This window comes from Denticeps clupeoides, chromosome 1 (assembly GCF_900700375.1).
Source record: "Denticeps clupeoides chromosome 1, fDenClu1.1, whole genome shotgun sequence".
NCBI classification, from domain to species: Eukaryota; Metazoa; Chordata; class Actinopteri; order Clupeiformes; family Denticipitidae; genus Denticeps; species Denticeps clupeoides.
Window position 1 is genome coordinate 18,853,613 of NC_041707.1, and position 26,583 is coordinate 18,880,195.

A 26,583-nucleotide genomic window follows, 5' to 3' on the forward strand; every position below is an offset into this window, starting at 1 on the left:
TAAAACCAAGAAATTTAGCCTTAACATTTGTGTTATGTAACTTAACACAGGAATTGAATCAGGTCTTCACAATAACAGGGGGACTATACAGGAAAACAAAAATACCAGCATTTCAGTTTTCATGATTATAATATATTAGATCTGGCAAATGCTACAAAGTCAACCAATGAGGCCAAAGCCAATGCATGTTTCAGTCATTGTTTTGTACAATTTGTACATTGCTTTGTAAACTCTGAAAACGTTATTATACTTCACTCAGTTGCTAACTTGATCTGTACAAAATTAGATAAATATTCAATGCAGGATTACGTGTTAAGATGTTAAATATTTAAAGTAAATGGATAAAGGATACCACATTCACAGTCTCTGCATCCACTTTAGCCTACAAGGCAAAAAATATGTAAATGTTAATGCCAGCTTGCCAGTGTCTCTACCACCCTTAGTTTTCACAATTCTTATTATTAACTATTTTTCCAATGTATTGCTAACTTTGTGTCATTATCCTTGATGTAATGGATAAAAGTTACAGCTAGCCACAAGTACATTAACAGCTGAAGGCTGTTGATTAAGGATTACTTAATCAAGTTACAAATATCCTGTGTTCCTCTCTGGCAGCTCAAATAATCATTATAGTTTACAGGTGAACTGTTTCTGCTCACTGGACAACATCTGACCATAGGACTTTTATAAACTCAATATCTCAAACATTACAGCGTCACATCCCAAAGTGTTAGCCTAAACTGTGTGTTCATTCGCATGATGTAACAGAAATCTGCTACCTGAATGTCATTAATTAGAACCATGTCCAGTTTTGTTGGGGAGGTTTATTCAGACACTCGTGAGCAAACACAGGTCGGTAATAACATTGTTAGACTGAATTTCGGTGCTCGCTGACATGCAAGAGGCAGACAGCCGAACAGCTGAGTGCAGATGCACACGCTTCAATTCAATTCAAAAAAACGTTTTGTCTCCGAGAGGCTTTACCCTTTAGATTTCTCTTGATTCAGAAATATGTGATTTACCATCACATCCTCATCAACCAACAGAATTCGGCAACTACACTTCAGCTATGTATGAGAATAAGACAGTGCGTAAAGACTGCCTGAAGCAGATTTCTGACTGAACACACAGTTTAGGCTAACACTTTGCAATACGTGCAAACGGTTTACTTCAACCTAAGTTTTGGCCCAGATCCGATCCATATGGAGCCTGGGAGGTGCCACAGAGGAGAAACAAAACAATGTTGCTGACTGGGTTCTGCCGACTAACTGATTACAATATTAACGTTACTGTTAGTTATACGTCGTTCCAACACTTATTAACTAGAGAAGAAAGACACAAAGCATTTGAGTTCCGTTTTACTTGCAAGGAGAGTATTCAGAGACACACATTTACATCACGCCTCCAACAGCTCTGTGGTCTCTGATGTGTCTCCTCTTTTTATTCAATACAGGGCGGTACATTTGCCACAAAAATCATACCATATAAGATAATAATTAATATTTGCACATAGGCTTATTTCCTGCTTCGCTGTTGTTGAGCTCATGGTTGATGGTTTCCTGCTTTCTCTATCTGCAGGCCTTCCTTCATCCGTTCGCTGTCTTCCCAGGTCGCGGTCACTTCGCCCTGATGAACTCATTCTGCAAAACATCCCTTGTCCCACGGTTTCTCTTCCAAGTGGCTAATGATTAATATAGCTGGTGTCTTCCAAAGGTTAACATTCTAGATACAGTTTTAATATATCTGAAATATAAAAAGGGTATTACATGAATATATAAAAAAAGGGTGATTGCATGATTGTATACATTTTCCAACAGTTACATATAAATAAAAAATGGCAGTGGGGTTAATGGTTAAATAATGCGTGAAGTAAAGCACTGCAGAGACGCTTGTGGAGCTTTCAACACCATCGATACCAGTAAGACAGCAAAGCCAAACATGTTTAAAAGTAGAGGTGGGCATATATTAATTTTCTTAATCTAGATTAATCTCACTGTAATCTTGTAAATTAATCTAGATTAATCCATAGTAAACAACTAGATTAATCTACATTATTTTACATTAATCTAGATTAAAATGACTAATTTGAATTCTGCTGAAGGCATTCAGAATATGTGTGCTACCCAAATAAAGTCTTTGAGAACGGGTTTCTCAAGCCAGATGGCGCAGTAGACCAGCGGCTCATCTCCTGTTTCCTAAATGCATCACAAACTGCTTGAGAAAGCTGTTCTACTATGATAATTGGTGATGAAAATAAATTATGTTCAATAAGATGTACTTGTGTTTACCAACTGTTTATTCAGTTAAATAGCTGCATCCATGTTACCACGTCACGTTTGATGTGGTAATTTCACAGTTCGAAGACTCGTTCTCGCCCCCTACAGTGCAATTCGGCTAGGTACACATCCGCGCTAAAATATCAAGGTGAAAGTCATCATAGTGTAGCGGTTCTTCTTCTGCGTTGTGTAACTTTTTTATTTCGTTTCTTGAACCGCAAATGACGAGCTGACACCCAAGAAATTTTCTGTGCAAAGTATATTCTGTATAAAAAGCAAGGTCGTGTCAGAACAATGCGTCTTTCTGCACCTCTCTCTACAATATACAGTATTAAAAGAACATAAAAAAATATTCACAAAATAACACACATGCAAAATATTCCTAATATGTACATAAATTAAAATGAAGGAAACACAAACTCCACGCTCCTCTCACAGCTCACGCCATGTGTCCAAGAGACCTGAACCGGGTCTCAAAAACAAAATAAATGTCTTTAGGAAATAAGAAACTAAAAGACACAAGAAAGAAGCAATATACTTATAAATCTAGTGTAACCATTTAACTCCGGCACAATAGCTTGTGTAGAATAGACCCAGCTCCCAACCCAACTTTTAAATAGTGGTGGGCCGTTATCGGCGTTATCGTGCTATTCACAAAGATATAGTTATTATGATAAAAAGCAGATTAAAAAACATTTACTTACAAATCTCCTCACCTCAAGCCTTGCATGAGTGTATGCCATCTTGGTTATGTTTTCTGGTAACGTCAGTTAGAACAATGGCGTACATCCTGACGTAGATGACGTCACTAAACGTCCCTCCGTATACTTAAAAATATCACTTCATTGGCAATGTATACTCAAAAATGATGAGCAATGCAAAATTTGTTCAAAAAATGCTATAGTTAAGTTCAATATTTATAGTGTTCTTTTTTTGTAAGTTAGTAGTACTGTTTGGGTTCGCAGTGTAGGGTGTAGCTGAGATATTGAACCTCCTTTTGTGCAATTTGTGCCTTCTCTTTGTAGTGGCAATTAAAATGTCATCCACTGGCATCGATCTCCAGGCCCACAGTATGAGAGATAACCTGGTGTTTTCAGGTATCCCTAAATCTGCTGAAGAGGACGAAGATTCTACAGTTAAAACCTTTATCAAGACTCACCTAAAATTACCGGAGGACACAGTGAAAAACATCCGCTTCAAAAGAGTCCATCGGCTGGGAGCCAAGAGGCCTGGAGCACAGAGGCCGCATCCTATTGTGTCCAAACTTGGATACTTAAAGCAGATGGAGCAGGTGAAGAGTCGCGGCAGGGAGCTGAAAGGAACGGACTTTAGCGGAAACTATCAGTTCTCCAAAGAGATCTTGGAGCGCCGCAAAGTTCTGTTCCCGCAGTTTCATCCAGAAGGGCTCCCGAGCTGTCATCACCGTGGACCGGCAGCTCTACCGCGACTCAGTCAACACCCCGTATCTTTACACACCTGCACGGCACAACCATGTACATGACCTCACAGCGCACACAGACATATAGGACATACATGAACAGAAACGCGTACACGCTCACACACATTTTATTCATTTGAGCATCACACCCAGTGTGCAACATTAGCTACACACACTCATTTATGGGCACACTAAGGTTTGTCACATGGAATGTGCATGGAGCTGGCTCCAGAGAGAAGAGGTTAAAATATTTAGCAAGCTTAAACAAACTACAGGCAGATGTTTTATTACAAGAGATTCCTAGACCTGCCAGATGAACTTAAAACAAGGGGGGTAGGCAAAGGGGAGTAGCAATCTTAATACATAAAAATATTTATTTCACAATACTCAACACAGTTATAGACCCAAAGGGTAGATTTCTAATCATTAAATTTTCTATTCTTAACAAAAAGCTATGTATCGTCAGTATATGTGGTCCAAATGTCAATGACCCCTCATTTTCCAGAATTTTTTTCCACTGCACTCTCTGAACACCTAGATTGTGCACTTGTTCTTTGGGGGCGACCTCAACTTTGGTCTAAATAAGGAAATGAACAGGCTCAGTTGCAATTGGGAATCCACAAAAATAGCTAAAATTGATCAGTTTCGTAACTCTTAACTCTGGCATAACTCTTCCAAAATTATCAGGAATTCAAGCGATTGCTCTGGATTCTGAGCTGACACCAGATGAATTCCAGGAAGCCATGAACAGAATGCCCAATAATAAGGCCCCAGGTCCAGATGGATTTTCAACAGTATTCTATAAAGAATTATGGACAATTCTGGCCCCAACATTCTACAGAATGTTGCTAGAAACCAAGGAAAATGACAGTGTACCATCAAATATGAATTCTGTCTCAAGACCCTATATTGTCTACCAGCTATCGTCCAATATCCCTTCGTTAACGTTGACCTTAATAATCTGCAAAGCTCTCTTTGCAGAATAGAGAATATAACCCCTCTCATAATTCATTCTGACCAAACTGGTTTCATAAAAGGGAGGCACTCATTAACATATACACGTAGATTACTTAATTTGATAGACTATTCATGTAATAAAAACCTTCAGATTACAATACTGTCTCTTGATATGAGCTAATTCTCCAACCGCAGGTGTCAGGACAAATGATCAAACATCCTCCAGCTTCAGTCTCAAGAGGCGCACCAGGCAGGGATGTCCCAGGGATTTTTCCTCCAGCATTCAGAATCCACTTTCTGAGATTATTACATTAATAAACTCTCTCAAGAGTCTCAGATTATTCAATAAACTGGTTAAAATCTACAGTTCTTCCAGTTTACTGCTCCTTCCAGAACTCTTACTCTGCTCTACTGCAATTTGGAAATATTAAATATTTAGGTATTAAATGTTTCACCTAGTCTGGCAGAATTAACAAAATTAAACCACATCCCACTTTTAAAGAAGGTAGAAGAGAATCTAGCTAAATTTAGCTAAAATTACCTGCTGAATGAAGGTAAGTTTTGTTTATATATAGGTGTCTTATGTTGTGACAGTAGGTGGTATATTGCACAATTTGCTATTTGAACGGCACAAATGGAGAAAGGGTTTACTCACTGAACTGATCTTGAAGAACATAGATGTGTCATCTCCAAGAATGATTGGAAGTTCTCTCAAGAAAATATCAGTTTATTTGTCCATATAGAGAAATACCACAAGGGAAGGTTTGAACAAGTTTATGTATTGAACTAACAATCAATACAATCACAAGAAGAAAAAAGAAATATCAACCCACCGTTGTGTTTTGTAGCAGGTCAGCTAATTGCTTTCCAGACCTGTCTTCCTCTTGAAATTTCCATCAAACTTGGACACAACCCATCAATATTTCTACCAACAATCCTGTTTAACTCCAGGTAAACCTGAAAAATATCAAATATGCTCAGTTTTGTTATTCAGACAGTTATTTTTAACACAAACAAACCTCTCTGAACATGATGTATGTAAAACAAATAAGAAAAAATCATTAAAGAACATTCACAAACCTGGATTTCAGTGAAAAGTGCTGGTCAGAGTTGGATCATCTGGTTGATGTCAGGCTCATCCTTTACAAATGTGATTTCCTGATGCAAGCAAGGAAAGGGCTCAGTTTTTGCATAAGTTCCCTGTTTTAGCCTGTAATGTTTAAAAAAACTGTGCTCTTCTCGCACTACTTGCATTTCCAAAGCATTTTAAAGTGGCTTTAACCAAAACTAGTAGTGCAAAAACATTTGGCATATGTATTTACGTTTTCAAACCTACATTTGAAATTATTTGAATTCTACAATACTTTTGCAAAACTATGTAGAGAAGTAGAGAGCTATTCTAAAAACACAATGCTGCAAGTATAAATTATGAGGTCGTCTTAAGTGAACAGTGAGCATTTCAGACACATTCAAATGCATGTTTCAAACTACAAATGTTCCAGCAGTTTCTAATTAGTAGTATTTGAATAGAGAAAACTACTCACCTTGTTAATCCACAAAATGGTTTCCTCGTTACAGCAAGCAAAAATTCTTTCCAAACTTGAGAAAGACAAATGTAGACAGAAAGGTATACTTCTAAAATTAAACCCAAAACCCCCTTTCACAGCGTATATGCAAAATAAACCTTACCAATCTCTGTGTGAGTGAATACACACACAAATTGGTTGCACCAATGCAGTCGCAAGATATTAAGCAGTGTTAGCATAGCAAGTGTTATTTAGCAAGATATTAAGCTTCAAAATTTCTCCTCTCTCCTTCCCCCCCTGCAGCTTTTCTTTCAATTTTTTCCCGGCCGTCTCCTACCCCCGCGGCTGTCTCTCAGATTCTTATTTTTTTGCCCCTCAGAAACTAAAGACTGTGCAAAGACAATGGCAGCTCCTCTCGCTGATGTCCCTGGAAGTTGAGGTGACGTGCGTGCTCTCTTTCATGGCAGGGTTCCCAACCCAGCACCAGTGGGTTAGAGATCAAGACCGGTTTTCAACCCAAATAGGGTTAAATACACCCAACAGCAGTCTCAACCCAGCATTTGGGTTGAAACTATGTCACGGCATTTTTTTTTTTCGTATTTTGATATGGTTCCTGCTGGAGATAATGTTCCCTATCATCGTTGAGGCTGCGCAGCCCTATTGGGATGAGGTATGGGGACTGGTTAGTGCTGCTACGTGCGGTAAAACATCATGTGTTCTGTACTCTTCCGCAATGTTATGCCTTTTGTCGAATAACTGCTGTATTTGTTTCAATAGCCATCAGTCATTACGACCTGAGCTGGGACGCCGGGAGTTAAGCTTACAGCACTTGTGGGAAGGGTGTGTAGTTTGATGACAGTGAACACACGCAGGGTCCCGTGACCCCTGGCCTTCAGCTACCCACTGTTTTACCACGATGGTCAGATTTATTTTTTGCTCTGCATTATATTTTAGATGCCCATTCAATCAGAGGCATACATCTTTTGTGGTGGGCTGATGATGCTTGTATGCGAGATCAAGCATTATTGTTTAAAAATTGCAGTAGTCTCATTTTCTACTTGTTCATGGTGCGAGTATTCCTGAAATGAGACCCCACATGCATTCAGCGTATGACTCGAATGATTCATTTGGGGTTTGCTTAACTTCAACACCTACATCATGGGATAAAATTCTTGGACCTCTTACTTCCAGCACCGCTTTTCGTAAGCGTTCATACACAGCTGCATCTGCTTCATCTTCTTAAACGAGAATGGATCTTGATCCTATTTAAGATCTTCTCTCAAAAGGGATCGTGAGTAGAATTACTTGCCACACGTCTCTCAACTCCAATTTATAGACACTGGCTTGTAGCATTAAGTTGACCCAATATGGTTGAAACAGTCCCCTTCTAGGCATCATCCCCACAGCTTGTTTGTGTCTAGCTGTTTCATCACAAGTTAAAGGGAGGCTTACAGTAGTTTCAGCATCTTCAGTTTTTGTCTGGGTTTTTAAATACTGCAACATTTGCTGGTTTGTGTTGTGCTGCACTGCACTGATCAGGTTATTACAGAGCTCTGTTTAGATTTGGTCGGCCAATTTGAACATTAGGATTCATTTTTGGATATTTTCTGCTGTTAGGTTTATCTGTCAGTCTTACATTTACTAAACAAAGAGAAGAAAGACACAAAGCATTTGAGTCCGTTTTACTTGCAAGGAGAGCGAATGGAAGTCACGCCTTACAACAGGCCTCCAAAAGCTCTGGTGTCCTTCATCGCATCTCCTTCTTTTATTTGGTAGGTTCATTAGGGTTCACATAAAATCACACCATATTAGTTAATAATTGTGTATTACACGTAGTCTTATGAATTGATCTTTGGTCGAGTCATGGTGACATGGTGACATGTTCATCTTCGTCTGTAGATTCTTCAGGTGATTGGACTCTGCTTGTTGTTGGTCCTCAGGTCGCGGTCATGCAGTCCTGCAAACTTAAAACCTTTGCTTTGAGATTTGTTAATGATTAAGAGTTGTCAGTAATATTCCAAGGATTAATACATATTCGTGCTTAAAGGATATGAATAAAAGAAGTAATTACATGATAACATATATACATTTTTCCAACATCTGCATATTTACGCAACATGTTAAAGAATGTGCTACTGTGGGAGGTTGACTGTGAGCCTCCTATGGGCAATAACTCCTCTGACTCGTTATTGGCCATAAAACATTCATCCTCACAAGTGTCATGTGACTGGTAAACTGGAGTTGGTGTTCCGACGCAAAGCACCACAGGTATCGTCCCAGCTGTTGGTTGGCCCTCTCCACCTGGCCGTTGGTCTGGGGATGGTAGCCAGAGGAGAGGCTGCAGGTTGATCCAATAAGGCAACAGAATGCCTTACACACAGCTGAGACGAATTGGGGTCCCCGATCGGAGACGATGTCTTGGGGGAACCCATGAAAGTGGACCACGTGTTGCAGCACGAGGAGAAGCAATCCACTACGGTCAGGATGGTGGTCATACCATTAGCTTCTGGGAGACCGGTGATGAAGTCCAAGGCAAGGTGGGTCCAGGGGCAATGAGAAATGGGAAGAGGACGTAGGGGCCCAGAGTGTTGGGAGTCTTGGCCCAGGCACAGACGTCACAGGTATCCATGTAGGCCTGTACGCCCTGCCGTACCGAGGGCCACCAGAACGGGCCAGGGTCGGACACCTGGGCGGCCCGGACCTTGGTCTCTAGGGACCACCGGAGAGGGCCCAGGATGCGGTGAGGAGGAAGAATGGGTTTGGGGTCGGATATGAGATTCTGATGGTTGGTCCAGACCAGAAACGGGGTGTCACAGCTTTGTAGCCAGTGTTGCCACTCCTCGAGGGCCCACCTGACTGCCAGCAGCTCCCGGTCCCCTGTGCAGGGGTGAACTTCCACGAGAAGAAGCAACACGGGTGCAATTTCCGGTCCGGACCGCGTTGAGAGAGGACGGCGACAGCACCCACCTGTTACGAACCGGTCTAGGGGCTCCGGCCCATAACAAAAGAAAGGACACAAAATTATCCGTTTCGTCTTAGTAGGTTTACGTTTAACAAGTATTTTATTAACAACTAAATGTTACGTCCTTTAGGCCTTAGAATGGCTTGGGGTGCTCTGTTTTGTGCGTGTTCTCTTTTAGGCTGTCTGCTGGGGGGAGGAGATTTGGATTTATAGCTCCACCCACCAATTCCCTCATCAACTGGCAGCCAATCAGCGGACAGGACAGAGAACTACTGAAGGACCCTTCCAGCCACCATTCAGGGCTCATTGTTGTGGAGCCGTAGGAGGAGGAAGCGAGAGGAGAGTTTTGGAGTTTTTGGAGTTTGGATTGTGTTAGAGTTAGATAAGAGTTGTTCTTGTGTTAGTGATTAGTGTGGTTAGTTGTGGCTTTGTTGTGTAGTTGTTTTGTCTCTCCTTTCATGGTGTGTTGTCCTCCTGTGAATTGTGTTGTTGTTGTATTTAGCACTTTTGGTTTGGTTTGTTGTTCACTGCTCACTGTAAATAAAAGCACAATATTTCACTTGGGTTTGGTATTTGTGTCTTCCCACTGCACATATTCCCCTTGTTTGTTGTCACGTCCCTGTCTAGGGGTCAGGAGACATGACACTAAATATATAAATAAAGATGAAATACATACGAAATGAATTACAACGAATAACGGCAAACAAAACAGGAAAACAGAGGAAAAACAAACACAGAAGCAGGCCGACACAACAAGTTGCGTCGCCTCCTAGGGGAAGCGCAGGGGAAACCGGAAGTGATGTCAAAGGGAAATGGTAGTGTAAGAATGGACATCACGGGAGCCTGCTTTTGCCTTGCATAACAGATGTCTGCAGGGGGAGGTGTGACATTCCTGTGTCGACGGTTGTGGGTGAAGATTCGACACCCCGGTTTTTACATGCCTTTTGTCCGACGTCAACGTGTGAAGTATCAGCCGTCAGGACCGCCCACCCTCTTTGTCTTCCCCAAATGGGAGGCACCGGGGGCGAAACAACAGGTTCTGATTGGTCAGTGACAACTTCCTGTAGGCCAGGGGTATAAAAGTCTGCTCACATGTGGAAAAAAGCCGGAAGGCTTCTGAGACTTTATCTCCCCCTCTCTTTCTCTTCACCCTCTTTACTCTTTCTTCTCATGTTTATTTTCTCTGCAACCTTGGTACCTTTTTACATTCAATATTCACATGTAACTACAATAATTATTTACCGATGTTAATAAATTTGAAACTGTTCATTTTTAACCTCTATTGTGCCATGCCTCTTTCTGCCAGGTAACATCAAATTGGAGTGGTTGGAATACAGTGCTTTGTGTGTAGGGAGAAAGAGTTTTTTCTACACACTCTATTCTCTTCTCCCACACCACATGGTCTTCATTGTTTTTACAGTAGGAAGGCGGGTGGGTGGATGGCACGGCAAGCGCAGCCCCGAAAAAGGAGACTGAGGCTCCTTTTATTCTGTCTGTCCCACAGCAGGTACAGGTCGGCTCAATTTACAATCACCAGGCACCTGCAAACAACACAAACACAGAACAGAAACACACCCCAAAATGCCAGGACGTAACACCCCCACCACTAAAAATCAACATTTACTGTTGATCTAAAACATTTATTAGTAGGAGCGTGACAAGGCGTCCGCCAAAACGTTATCAGAACCCCTTTTGTACCTGATCTCCAAATTAAACCCTTGTAGATATAAAGACCAGCACATAAGACGCTGATTAGTGTTTTTCATCCTGGTGAGGAAGACAAGAGGGTTATGATCAGTAAACACTTTAACAGGAATGGAAGTTGATCCCACATAAACTTCAAAATGCTGCAATGACAGCAACAACGCCAAGGCTTCCTTCTCGATGGTACTGTAGTTGAGTTGATGTTTCAAGAACTTTTTAGAGAAATAACAAACGGGGTGATCAAATCCATTTGCATCTTCCTGTAAGAGTACAGCACCTGCTCCAGTAGCACTTGCATCCACCTCTAGTATGAATGGAAGATTAAAGTTTGGAGCAGCAAGAACTGGAGAACTACAAAGCAACGCTTTGGCATGTTCAAATGCCTTCTGGCAATCTGCGGACCAAACAAAGGCAGTGTTTTTACGGAGCAGATTCGTCAGTGGCAACACTACATCAGAGAAGTTTTTACAAAAACTACGGTAGTACCCAATCATCCCAAGGAACCTACGCAGCTCTCGCTGAGTGGTTGGTACGGGAAAGTCAGAGATGGCTACTACTTTAGCTGCAAGGGGACAAACTTGTCCCTGACCAACTTGTTTACCCAAATAACTCACAGTTGCTTTAGCAAACTCACACTTCGCCAAGTTTAGGGTGAGCGAAGCTTTACACAAGCGGTCAAACACAGTGTGGAGTGACTCGTCTACCTGGTCTGACCATGTGCAATGAATGACTACATCATCTAGGTACGCCTTACAATTTGGCACTCCTGCCAATACTGTAGTCATAAGACGCTGAAAGGTTGCTGGTGCATTCCGTAACCCGAATGCCATTACGGAATACTGCATAAAACTATCTGGCATTACGAATGCTGAGACCTCAGCAGCTCTAGGTGTCAGTGGCACCTGCCAGTAGCCTTTTAAAGCCCATTGAGACATACTTTATGTGATTTCGGGCTATATAAGAAATAAATGTTGTTGTTGTTGTTGTTGGACGAAAGAGTGGTCTATGAAATTTCCAGCCACCCCGGAATCCACAAAGGTGGTGGTGGAGATGACTCGCTGGTTCCATTCCAGGACGGCCAGAAGAGTGAGCCGGGAGGTCGGCGTCATCAGATGGGGAGGAATTGACCCAGCTGACCGTGCCGGAATCTTGCAGTGAACTGACTGACAGATGAGGAACCCTGGCGCAGATGGTAGAGCTGCGACGCAAAGTCTTCCACACCGTCCGGATGGCAAAAGGTGTTTTTCAATTCCTCCACGAATTCGGAATTAGAGGTGTGAACCTTCACTGGTCTCACGATTCGATTATGATTAGCAGTGCCTCGATATCGATGCATCGTGATGCATCCAAGACATTTTCTACATGGTCACATGATGTTTCCAAATACCAGAGTTACGGTCTCGTGCGCCTGTGTGGACGCTCTGATTTGCTCCAGAGCAGAAAAACTTGTTACGTTCGCACTCACCTTGTAACAGTTATATATACTGGTAGTTCTCCTTTAAATGCACACGACACTATGATGTGGGCGGAGTTAATCGTCTGCCCCGGTCCTGATGCAGATCGACATCTCCACCAAGCAGAGGAACAGAGGTCCTTGTATTATTTCATTTTGTATTACATAAAAGCAGTAATATTTGGTACGTGTGATGTCCAAATTGGTCACGTGAAAATACGTGCAGCGTAAAACTCCTACCCGGAGTGGCGCTGTTCCCAGATCAGGCTGAAATTGAATTCCACATCATCATGATATTATTGATTATTCAGTGCAGAACATAGTCCACGTCTGCATCTCGATGCATCGATTATAAGATTATAATCGCCGCTCCCCTTGGTCTCATTCCAGCGCTCTGGGAGCGTCAAACTAGGTTCGGGAACCGCAGGGGGAAGAGGGCTCTGCGCAGCATTCGCCGCTTCATGCTCTCGGTGCACGACAGTCATCTCATGTAAATGCTGCCGAAGGAAGCGAACCTCCTGCGACATACATTCAATCAGATTTTCCTGCTTCGCTACTCTATCACATAAAGCAGCAAAATCTGAAGCATTTACCGGCTCGGTCATTCTGACACACAAACCAGGATCAGAATGAGAGAGACGTGTAGGAGGAGACGAGAGACCTCGGTGCTGCGGGACGCACGGAGGCAGGTAGGTTCCTCCGCGTTAATCTGTGAAGCAATAATAATACCTATTCTTAAACCAGGGAAAGACCCAACAGATCCTTCTAGTTACAGACCAATTGCCTTGACTTTGCATTTATGCAAAATCATGAAACATATAATTACAGAAATAATTACTTCCTTCCTGGAAAGCAGATTGATATGGAGATAAAATATGAGTGGGTTTTGTAAGGGTCGAAATACTATGGATTTCTGTATTATGTCTTGAGTCAGATATAAGGAAAGCACAGACCAACAAAGAAGTAGTAATTACAGTCTTCTTTGATGTGGAGAAGGCATATGATATGCTCTGGAAGGAAGGACCATTGATAATTCCCACAGATTTTAATTTTAAGGGTAGAACATATAATTTGGTTTTGGACTTTTTACTTAATAGGAAGATACAAGTGAGGGTGGGTGAAGAATATACTGTATATACTATATACTGTAGAGAATACACACACTACCTTGTGGAGTACAGTCCGTTATTATTCAATATAATGATTAATGATATATTCTCTCAGGTTGAACAAAACATAGGGAAATCTTTATATGCTGATGATGGGGCTTTGTGGATTAGAGGCCGGAATATACCATATGTCAATAAGAAAATGCAAGCTGCAATTGATGAAGTGGAAAAGTGGACTAATAAATGGGGATTTAAATTATCTATAGCAAAAACAGAGGTTATTTGTTTCTCTAGGCGACACAAAATTTCACCCCTTTCCTTGTATCTGTACAGGCAACAACTGGAGCAAGTAAAAGTTAGGTTCCTTGGGGTTTGGTTTGATGAAAAAATGACATGGAATAGGGTTCGCTGTCTATCAGGGCAAGAATGGGGAGCAAGTAGAACATCTCTACAAAGCATATATTGGGCACTTATGAGACATCTGTTCTTGACTGTGCTGCTGACATGTAAGCTATACACCCATAATCAAACCTCAGGGAATTAGATGTATTGCAAGGCCCTGAGAATATGCAGTGGGGCATTTCAATCATCCCCGGTGTCATCAATGCAAGTGGAAATGGGAGAAATGCCATTAAGGATCAGAAGGATAAAATTAATGATGGCATATTGGGTCAGTCTCCAAGGACAAAATGAAAAACATCCTGTCAAAAGTATATTAAAAGAGTTCTGGGAACACAATGAAACAATATACACAAGTTTTGGGTGGATAGGCGATGCGAAAGCAAGAATCGTAGGACTACATCAATTGCAGTATAGTAATACAGTCCCACTTTCTCCCATTCCTCCCTGGTTATTTCCTTTGCCAGTAGTAGATCTTAGCATTCAGCAGGAACTAAAGACAATTATAATAACATTCCAATATGGCATATAGTATGCAGGTTGTATTTACAGATGGATCCAAAGATCCTGAAACACACTGCTGCACCTGCACATCCTATGTCCCAATATGTGAGTTTTATATTAAGAAAAGAGTAACAGACCATCTCTCAGTATACACTACAGAGTTACTGGCAATATTAATGGCCCTAAATTGGATAGAAGAAATGAAAATAAATAAATAAATAAATAAATAGTGTCATTGCATCTGACAGTTTTTTTTTGGGCGAGATGGCATCCACCCCATTTGGGCAGGTGCCATTCAGTTGTCTGAAAATCTGGCTCATAGTCTTAGAACAAAAAAACAAAGCTGACTCGCCAGAGCCGAGACCAGGCGGCAGACAGACTGGCTAAACCGAGTGTCTGCCATTTGCGTAGTCACCACCCACCATGTACACTATTGACACTGTGTCTTTACCTCACTCTATTAAAACAAGAGATTGTAAAAGAAACATTAATAATAGAACGCATCAATATGCTGACACTGTGTCTGTTCCCCAGGCTGGACGGGGTGTCTGTTTCAGCAACTTATTACCTGTTATTATCATTTCCTCTGAACGTACCACCTGATATAAGAATAGGATTATTAAATGTTAGATCTCTCACATTGTTAATGAAATTATTACAGATCAGGGGTTTGATATACTGTGCCTGACCGAACCTATTTAAAACAAAACTAATTTGTAGCATTAAACCAGTCTAGTCCTCCTGGATACAGCTATGTACACAAACCTCGCTTAACTGGAAGAGGAGGTGGCGTCGCAGTAAATTATAATGATAACCTTGATATTACACAAACCCGGACATGGATTTAACACTTGAGATTCTACACACCAACATAACTCACGTAGTCAATTCCAAGTTAATTCCATTGATTATCATTTATTGACCCCCTGGACCTTACTCCAAGTATCTTAGTTGTTGACATCTTTAACATCCACTGTGATAAATTAGAAGACTCACTAAGAACAGTGTTCAGTCCTTGTGCACATACACAGGGACTGTACCATCACACATAGCCAAGCAGCTGTAGGAAGTAATCGGTGCCATGAATCCTGATGGTGTCACAGAGATAATAAAAAATTACAGTCATTATTGATGTTGGGCAACATTTACTAAACAAAGGTGGAACATCAGGCAAGAATCAACAGTATGTGCGAGAGAAGATGAGAGAACAGGGAAAACTTGTTTACAATGCTAGGAAAGTCACCACCTTAAATAAAATGGAGGATTTCTTGAACCCAAAGTAGTAGATGGAGACAGTCAAAGCAGTAAAGTTCATGTGTGAAAGGAAGGATCCTAAGGAAGATCCTGAAAGATCACTGTCATTCCAACAATGAACTCTTCTCTCTTCTAAGGTCAGGGAAGTGCTTCTGCTCCCTTAAAGCCAAAACAGAGAATGAGGAACAGCTTCTTCCCTCAGGGTATTTGGTCCCTGAATCAGGTGTAGATGTAGACACTCTCTGTAACCACAATCTGCAATTTATCCTTACTGTCATACTGTTTCTACTGTTTTTCTGATCCGGACTCTGTAATGTATATTCCCAGTATAATTAAGCATTGTATCTTTTAATACCTACAACTGTAACTATCCAAACTGCACTCATATCCACATAACCCCCCCCCCCCCCCCCCCCATATAGTTCTTTATATATCTATTTATATATCATACGTTCATGTATGTATCGTCAATAATTTACCTGCACTTTTTTTCTTATAAACAGACTGTTTCTACTTTATTGTATATACTGTTCCTTTTCTTAGATCGAGCACTGCAAAAAGCATTCCATTGCATGTCTGTACCATGTATGTGACAAATAAAATCTCAATCAGACTGAGCCAGAGCTTGTGGTGCTCAGTAGGACCTTTGGTAAATGAAACTAAAATGTTTAGTGCATTGGATGGTGTTTCTCTTGATTCTATAAAATGCTGAAAAGAAATGTAAAATGTTTAACTCTTATACCATTTGGTGATCAGTTCATATTCTGCTTAACTTCACAGTAAGGATAGTAAAAATTGCAATAATTCTCAATTTTATACTTGATTGCTGATGCTTCTATGGAAAATAAGAGGAGATACTTCCTACTGCTGAGAGGAATGAAGTGGTCACAAGCACTACACTTCAAGAAAATCCAACCGCAATCAGAAAATAAGAGACATTCAAATCCTTCCTCTTAAGGTGAGTCAGTATTGTTTGTTCAATTCTGTGCCTCAATGAAATTTACAAAAAAAAAGGACTGAAGTAGCAAGTGGGACCCTTTACAATTTTAAATCAGGTGTTATGATTTTCTTTTATAAACAAAACATGAAATTAAGATCTACTTAAACTGTGTTTTACCATCCACTTTAAGGTAAAAGTATCCAGAAGAAGAGAGTACCCTGGCAGCGGACAGAGGTACAAGCTGTGAAAAATCACATCTTGCATTGTACCAACAAAGACTGTGAGGCATGTTTGAAGGCTGAACCAGAAGCTCTCAAAATTTCACATTTGTCCAGTCTCTGTTCTTAAGTTTATAATCGCATTACAGCCTACAAAAAGAAAATGCAGTGTAAATTGTTTGATTACCAACTCTCTGGTAAGGTTTCAGTCTTAGCAAATCATTCTGTAGAACAGATATTTCCTTTAATTTTTTAAAAATTATCTCGTTTTACAGCATTTGTCAGGAGGATACATGTGAAAGGAAACATGCTTTTTTGGTTTGTATTTAAAAGTAAGGAGAGTTTTTGTTTTTAAAATGTTCAGGTAAAAATAGAGTTCAAGATGTGAGGTGTTAATTCTTTTGGACGCTCGTGTGGGGTGCCCTCATAGCAGATCATCTTTCTCCTGTAACCCTATCCCTTATGTCTTTACATGTCAAACAAACCTTTCACTTTACTGTTCTCTTCTTGCCTGACTGTTCTAGCCTCAACTTCTTATAAACCCTTCCTCTGCAGATACCCAAACACCGATCTCCCTCCCTCTCTCTCATAAACCCCTTAACTGCAGTAGGGAACACATAGGTTGCATACCGCAGTAATAACCTACCATACAGCCTGATTCAGCATTTAATGCTGAATCATCTCAAAACTTGTACACATTCAACGGTTTATGGCCCTAAAGACCCCTGACAGCACAGAACCAGAGGTCACAATCCCAATGCCCGAACTTCTCTCTTCAGGTAATAAACAACTCTGAGAAATGTTGTTTTCTCTCCTGTGGTTTGGGAGTGAAGGCCTGGACAAATAGAGAACCCATGACCACGTTTCATAATTCACAGATAACAGGACACCACCACCCCACCGCAGTACATAAAAAGACCATAAAAGAATCATTCATACCACCCTCAGCATCACTAACACACTTCAGTAGAACATAATGGTTAAATGAATAATGTCCAGTGCATCAGTGTTGCATTAAAGTATAAAAAACTTTACACTAAGTAAGTCATGTTTGGCATCTCCTTGTTCAGAATTGTGAGTTAAAATTGATAGCTAATGTGTCCAAATGAGAAATAATAGATTTTAATAGTAGGTTGATTTTGGGCTTAAACGCTGCCCCTAAAAGAAGTGCAACCTGCCTCCGCTAAGACTTTCCAGCTCATAGTTTATCACCTACCATCGGGCGTGGTATAAAATCAACCAACGGCGAAAGACCAGAGCAGAAACTGAAACCATGTCAACATCCATAACCTGCAACCTCACAGAAGCCTGTCTTAGTAGGAACACCCTCATGCACAACATTAAGACATTGCCCCACTGTTAGCAATGTGCCATTCACAATACATGTTCTAAAAATGTTAGTAATAGTTGTGGGTTCACTTTCGTTAAATGTATAGTATATGCTTATAGTTGTTAATGTGTGAATTTCTTTATATAGTGATGTTAATTTGAAAATCATACTGATATTCAGGCCTGATTCCAGGGCTCTTTCCAAAAACTAGAGAACCATAATGATAAGATCCTTAAATAGACTACAATTAATGGGGGGAGGGGGTAACTGATTTCAATCAAAATGAATAAAATCACAATGTATACCCAGAGATTTTATTTCATTTTGCAAATCTGGAGGAGAAAAGAAAACTATGAGTTCTTGTTACAAGTTCCAGGTGTGCTGTCTTACCTGCATTGTTCAACATTAACACAAAGGGAATGAGCTCTCCTGTACTTTGATTCTACAGTGTTGTGTACGTTTTTTTTTCAAGGTCCCCAATAGTCACTTGGGAATTTGTGTGAAATATTAATTTAAATGTGGTCCCAATCAGACGCATTTATTGGGTTTTTCCCATAAGTCCCCACAGATCACGTTCCAAACAAAAATACTGCTATTCTGCCTTAATTATTTCATATCTCTAGAACCTTTAAAAAGGGGGTCCCCCACAAGTGATCAGACAGCTGGTCCCAATCCAGCATGAAAATTATGGATGTGTGTGCAAGAGAGTGTGATTTAAATGGTGCGTGTATATCAGTTTATGCTTTTCTTTTGTTTGAGGATGTGGTTTATTGTTGTGTAACCCATTGTTACATGACAAAGGACGGATACAGGGCACAATCTAGTCCACCGTTTGGAAAATCCGACCATGCCGCCATCTTCTTCATGCCTAAATACAAACACAGGCTTAAACAGGAAGTTCCGGTTCAGAGGGAGGTGACCAATCGGTGGCCACTCTTCAGGACTCACTGGATGACCTGGACATGTTTCAAAGTAGTTCCAGAAACATCAGTGAGTTTGCAGAAGCGGTTGTCCATTAGTTTCCCAATGAAACTCACGACACTGGGAAACGTTCTGACGATCGTTTTCTGCACAATCAGAAGCCGTGGGTGGATAAAACCATCCGCGACGCTCTGAAATCTTGCACCGCGACCTATAACGCAGGGCTTGCTTCAGGGGACATGGAACCATACAAGGCTGCGTCGTACAGCGTCAGGAAAGCGGTGAAGGAGGCGAAGCAACGCTGCGGGAAGAAACTGAAGTCACAACTGGAACAGAAACAGGAGGACCCTGCCAGCACTGAGAATGCGTTGACGTGCATGACGTGAGAAGACCCTTCAAGAGCACGAACACCAGGAAGGCAGCAGGACCAGACGGCATCTCGGGGAGAATACTCAGAGCCTGCGCAGACCAGCTTCCTGACGGGAAATATCTCAACCTGGTTCGGGAACAGCACCATGCTGGACAGGCGAGCCCTACAGAGGGTGGTTTGATCAGCCAAATGTATCATCCGTACCAAGCTCCCTGACCTTCAATCCATCTACAGCAAACGGTGCTGGGCCAGGGCCAGGAAGATAGTGAAGGACCCCAACAATGGACTCTTCTCACTGCTGCGATCAGGGAAGCGCTTTCGCTCCCTGAAGTTCAAAACAGAGAGAATGAGGAGGAGCTTCTTCCCGCAGGCTGTGCGAGCTCTCAACATCAACAGTACATAGAACTTTGACTTTCAATCACTCTTGACTCTTTCTACAAAATCCTTGCGTTTTTAACAATTTTTTTTAATCTTATATCATTTGCACACCTTCACCCTACCTGTTACACATATTTTATGTTAAAGATGTAAACGTGTAATATTTGGTTATGATTGCAATATTTGGTCTTCACTGTATACTTGCAATGTGCTGTCCTCACAACACGTGACCATGTGAAGCTAGACAGCCAGCGAACAAATAAAAGAGGTCTCCACACAAGGCTTGCTTTTCTTGTTTTTACTGAAGAACTCTTCTTATATTGTAACTGAAACATTCAAAAAGGGAAAAATAAATTACTAGCTAACACGTTTCAATGCCACACTTAATTATTAGCCTAGCTTACACATGTGCACATTGCATTACATTAGCGTCATATTTTAACAACCAAAAAGTGATTCCCATACATATCTGCATGCTTTATGAACACATCAATACTCACAAAGACGAAAGTTTCCCAAGGCACAAGCGTGTAGGGCACATTTAGCGTGTACATGCGTTGTTTTCTCTCCTAGTTCTGCCGAAGCACTCGTTTACATTTCCGGAGAAAATACGTCAAAGCGTCAAAGACAACTCCATTGTGAGAGCGCCCACTCGCTCATATGCTGCACGTACAACACGACAAGATCATTTGTGATACAAATGTCAGATTTTAAACCCAAAACATTATAAATATTTTCATTCATATGTTCATAGTTAAAAATACTATAAGTAAATAGTATAAGTAAAACTGTTATAAACTAATTACTGCCTTTGACCAAAAGGCATCACATGCAACATTTGAAATACTGTGGTCTTTAGCAGTCGCAAAAAGCATTTCACTGCATATCATACCGTGTATGACTATGTATTTATTTCTTCTGTTTCTCAAGCACCATTAGTTTTACCAGGGATCAAATGCTGATCATTCGGCAAAATTGCTAACAGATTTTGTTTTTTCAGATATTTTGCCGAACATTGTAGTTAGCGGAGCCAGGGTACTGTGGAAGCGCTTCAGGATGCACAGACGGGGGTAGTGAGCCCCCCCTAAGAACTTTAGGCACAATAAAAACAGGACACAATCTTGTACACAAACTTCAAATTCAAATGTCTTTTTTCATAAATGTCATCAAATTCACAAGAATACAAAACTCCCGTGACAAGTAGAAAGGCTTAAACATCTGTGTTGTCAGTCTTTCTGCAGATGCATACCCCTTGAAGGAGATACAGTTGTTGAATGAGTGCAACCATGAGTTTTATATCTGAATACGATGAACACAATTGAGCATCCAGAGCTGTCTTCTATGTATTGCACCACAGAGCAACCCACCGTTTGAGTGTTTACCATGGGAATTTACCTCAGTTTTTATAATTGGAGTGTTCATTCCACCCAGCGCTAATGCAAAGGAAGCACTCTGCATGCTGTAACGGAGCTGTTAGCAATCTGCAGAATGTACAGACTGTTCATTATCGCCCGAGATTTCAACCATGCAAATCTCAAGTCAGTTCTCCAAAGTCCATTCCACACTTTGATTCTTTACCCTTGTGATCACGTGACTGTCTTTCTTCTTTAGGAACTGTGAGACCGTATGTGGAGCTCTGTGCAGGGCACTCCCTTATTGAGCTTTATGAAGGTAACACCGCAGCAACGTTCATGCGTTTTCTTCCCCTGTGTCTTCAGGGCGGTATTTTGTGTTGTTGTCTAGAGCGGTATTTTGTGTTGTCCTTGTTTCTGTGTGTCACTGTGCATCACTTTTCCCTGTGTGTGTGTGTATGTATTTATAAAGGATGATGGTGTCTTTGTTCCTTTATTGTCTGTGTGTATATTGTGTGTTAACCTGTGATAAAACCAAGATGGCGCCGTGTATGGCGGCCTCAGTGCTTAGCTCTCAAGAGTTTGTTTTTGCTAGTATTTCCTTTCTTCTGTTTCTCAAGCACCATTAAATTTTACCAGGGATCAAATGCTGATCAGTCGGCAAAATTGTTAACATATTTTGTTTTTTCAGATATTTTGCCAAACATTGTAGTTAGCGGAGCCACGGTACCGTGGAAGCGCTTCAGGATGCACAGACGGGGCTAGCGAGCCCCCCCTAAGAACTGTAGCCTTTTTACTTGTCACATTTATTTTTTTTGCACATTTATTCTTGTGAATTTTTGAACTCCTCAAGCACATGTGAGCACAGTCTTACAGAAACTAGCAGATCTCATCACAGAGACTGAGCGACAACATCCGGACTCATCCTTAAATCAATCATTCTTGGGGATTTTAATAAAGCAAATCTCACATGAACTGGCAAAATACAGACAGCATGTTAAATGTCCAACCAGAGGCAGTAATATACTGGATCACTGTTACACTGCAATAAAGGATGCATATCACTGTCCAACGAGCAGCCTTGAGGTTTTCTGATCATTGTTTGGTTCATCACATACAGACTTACAGAGAGAATCTGAAATCAGGGACTGTAATCAAAGGACTGTAAAAAGGTGAGCTGATAGAGAGAAGCAGGCTTGTAAATCCTGCTCTGCTTCCACTGATTGGTTTGTTTTTGAAGCTGCTGCCAATGATATGAATAAGATCACAGAGACCGTAGAATCATATCAGTTTCTGTGAGGATATGTGCATTCCTACCAGGACTTGTTTGAACTGGCTGACTTTAGCAGTGATTAATGACTATAGACCTGTAGCTCTAACGTCTGTGGTCATGAAATCATTAGAAAGCCTGGTGTTGGATTATCTGAAGAACTTCACTGGACCCTTACTGGACCCACTGCCGTTTAAGATAAGATCAACCTTTATTAGTCCCACAAGTGGGAAATTGCATTTGTTATGGCAGAAAGTGGATACACACAGAAGTAATAGCAGCAATATATATATATATGCATGTATATATCTACAAATGTACAATTTGAGATCTACACATGTGCAATGGGTAAAGTAATAGGTAAAATGGGAAAAGTGCAATGGGTACACCTGTACAGTTGATAATTACCGTGATTTATTTAAAGTGTGTTTTGTCTGTGTGTGGTCAACTGTGAGGTCTTTGTTGTAGTCTGACAGTGGTTGGTAGAAAAGACCTTCTGAACCTCTCCTTCCCACATATTCAGTGGCTGGCTACTGCACCCATGGAGCTGCTCAGTGCTGTCAGACTTTCCTGCATGGGGTGGGAGATGTTGTCCAACAGGGATGACAGCTTAGCCACCACTCTCCTGTCACTCAGCACCTCCACTGGGTCCAGAGGGCATCCTAGAACAGAGCTGGCCTTCTGGTTCAGCCTGTTCAGTCTCTTTCTGTCCCCAGCGGAGATGCTGCTGCCCCGGCAGACCACAACGTAAAAAAGATTGCTGATGCCACTACAGAGTCATAAAGTCTTCAGGATTGGCCCCTGTACTCCAAAAGACCTAAGTCTCCACAGCAGGTACAGCCTGTTCTGCCCTTTTTTGTAGAGTGCATTAGTGTTGTGAGTCCAATCCAGTTTGTTGTTCAGATGAACCCCAAGGTACCTGTAGCTCTCCACCGTCTCAATGTCCATACCCTGGATGTTCAGTGGTTGCAGTGGAGGATGTTTGTGCTGTGTCAGTTCTATGTACTCCCGTTCGTCCCAATCAGTTATGAGGCCGACTATTGCGGAGTCCTCAGAGAACTTCTGCAGGAAGCAGTTTGTGGAGTTGTAGGAGTCTGCAGTGTAGATGGTGAAGAGGAACAGTGCTAGAACCATTCCCTGTGGGGCCCCCGTACTGCAGACAACAGTGACACACAGCCCTGAGTTCTCACATACTGTGGTCTGTTAGTGAGGTAGTCCAGGATCCATGTGGCAAGATGATGGTCCACTCCTGTGTACTCCAGCTTGTCCCTCAGGATTGTGGGTAGGATGGTGTTGAAAGCACTGAAGAAATCAAAGAACATGATTCTCACAGTGCTCCTAGCGGTCTCCAGGTGAGAAAGGGAACGATGTAGGAGGTGATTTGCATCATCCACAGATGATGCAAGTCAACATGGGACTGCATTATGTACTGCAACATCTGGACAGACCAGGGACTTAGTTGAGGATCCTGTTTGTGGACTTCAGCTCTGCCTTGAATACAATCATCCTATCACTCCTCAACCCCAAATTAGCCCAGCTCTCAGTCCTAAGCTCTATCTGCAGTGAAATACCAGCTTTCTGACAAATAGGCAACAGCCAGTGAGAATATGTAAAATCACATCCAGCACCAGCACTGGCGCATCTCAAGGTTGTGTTCTTCCCCCACTGCTCTTCTTCCTGTGCACAAATGACTGCACTTCTAGAGACCCCTCTGTCAAGCTCCTGAAGTTTGCAGACGACACTACACTCATCAACCTGATCTAGGACATTGATGATGTTAAAGAGCCGGCTGTGTGGTGTAGTCTTAACAACCTGGAGCTCTATTGCACACTCAAAACAGTGGAGATAGGTTCCTCCTAAAGTCCAAAATCGTCTGCTCTTGCCCCCACTCACCATTATGGCCAGCTCTGTGGCTACAATAGAGTCAATCATCTCCCAGGACCAGAAGTGGGACTCACATTGACTCCATTGTGAAAAAAGGTCCAACAGAGCTTATACTTCCTTCGTCAGCTAAGGAAATTCAACCTGCCACAGGAGCTGCTGACACAGTTCTACAGCACAATCATTGAATTAGTCCGCTAAAAGAGATTAGAGATTATCTATGTTCATGAAATGAAAAAATGGCGGCACGGACAGACGCAGGGACTCCTGGGGCCCATTTCCGAAAGCAGGTTTAGTGAAAAACCTGAGTTAGTTAAACCTGAGATGAGGGAAACTGTTTTTTTTTTGGTTTCACGAAGCCAGTTCAGCATAACTGCAGGTTTGCTTCAGGTTTGCTTCAAACTCGGAGTTTCTCCTGCCTGCAGTCTGAAATCAGTAGCAGACATGGCGTGTCCGTTTCTTGAAGAGCCTGTTGACTTGGAAGCGCAGATATTACGCAGAAATCGCTGTCGGGAAAGGACCCAGAGTGGATGTTTTATCACTCCCCGATGAGTATCTGTATGAGTGTTTCCGTTTTTCGCAACCATCAATAATTTAAGTAATATTCTCAGTCCACACATCTCTAATATGACCCATTGTGGAAATGCTCTCCACAACGAGCCCATTCTGTGTATAGCACTTTTTTTGCATATGGTATTGTACAATATCGGTGATTCGGAGCATATGTCCAAGGCAACCGTCTGTTGGGCTGTCAGAAATGTGACCCTTGCGGTGAAAAGACTTCTGTGCACCTTTGCAGTGTTCCCAGGTCACAGAACAACCAGACATCTCAAGAAAGCATTCTACAGAATTGCAGGTATCAGTGTAAGCAATAATTTATGTGGGTTCTAAAGCTTGGAGACTGGAAGCACTCACCAATGTGACATTTTAAAGTTTCCAGGTGTGATAGGAATGTGAGTTCCATCAATGCAGCCAATCATAGCTCCTTCAATAAATGAGGGAGATTATGTGAATAGGAGATCTGTCCACAGCATTAATGTAAGCATCAATAATAGCTTTTAACTTTCCAAAGGAAATATACTTTACAATACAGCTGCTGCAGCTAATTATTTACATATCATTTCCAGCATTGCTCTGTTGTAGAGAAAGAAGTTTGGTTTCAGTTAAGTGTTGTTCTGCAATCCAAGTTATTTTACAAAAGTGTAGACCTCAACAGGCCTCTCTGCATCTTCCCTTTCTGTGGCGGTTGATACGGTGTCATCATCCCCCTGTAGTGAAACAGAAATTCTCCTTAATATTCCAATGTGTTAATAATGGGTGGAATATAAAGTGTAGCTACTTTTATAGTCATTTATAGTAGAGGGCTCCACAAGACCAATTACACAATCACTAACTGGTAGAAGAAGATTAGTCAGCTAATGATTTCCCAGAACAGTGCCCCATCTAATGTGTTTTTGTTTAAATACAGTGCATGTCTCATCACATTTTTTCTGAGTCACCTTAGAATAGATTATCTGAGAGGAACAGCAGCCAATTACAGAGACCTGTAGCCTGTATAATTGAGTGGATAGCATTTACATTTTAAATATGCCAATAATTTGAATTACTTAACTCTTATGTAGGCCCTTGTGTCCTGAGGTGTGGCTGGATCTGATGAGCTCCCTCCAGGGATGCTCTCAGCAATAGGTTGCCCACTGTTTTGACTGGCACACACACACACAGACTAACTTTTAAAACAGAAACCTTATTTTAATGATATGCTTTTAGACTAATTTCTAGTTAAAGAAAATGTGAAAGGATTCAAGTTCTAGAGAGTGGAAACTATTCCTCTTTTCAAACAGTTAATATCATACCACTACTGATAAATAAACTAATTGTAATACTGTTATGAACAATCGAGTGTCCAGAGGTGTCTATTCTATGGTTTTCAGATGATATGCCACACGAAAATGTTTCAACAAACTATAATTTCTATTTAGTTGAACAGTGCACAGAGAGATATGAATAAGCAGCCTGTGAATTACCTATTAACACCTTCTGCTTTTCTACAAAAAGATTTTAAGATTGTATCAACTTTACATACCAATAGGACTCCTGTTTAACAAATAATGTGTATTTTATGAAACATGAACAAATATTTCTATTACTAACTCATGACAGACACACATGACTAACCTAAAAAACATTGGGGTGTTTTTTTTTTACGACCACAATAAACTTGCACATCCCCTTACCCATCTCATTACAAGTTGTAATTTTCTCTCTCTCTCTCTCACACACACACACACACACACAGCACAGATATTTTAATCATTTGACATACATTGAAATTATACTAGAG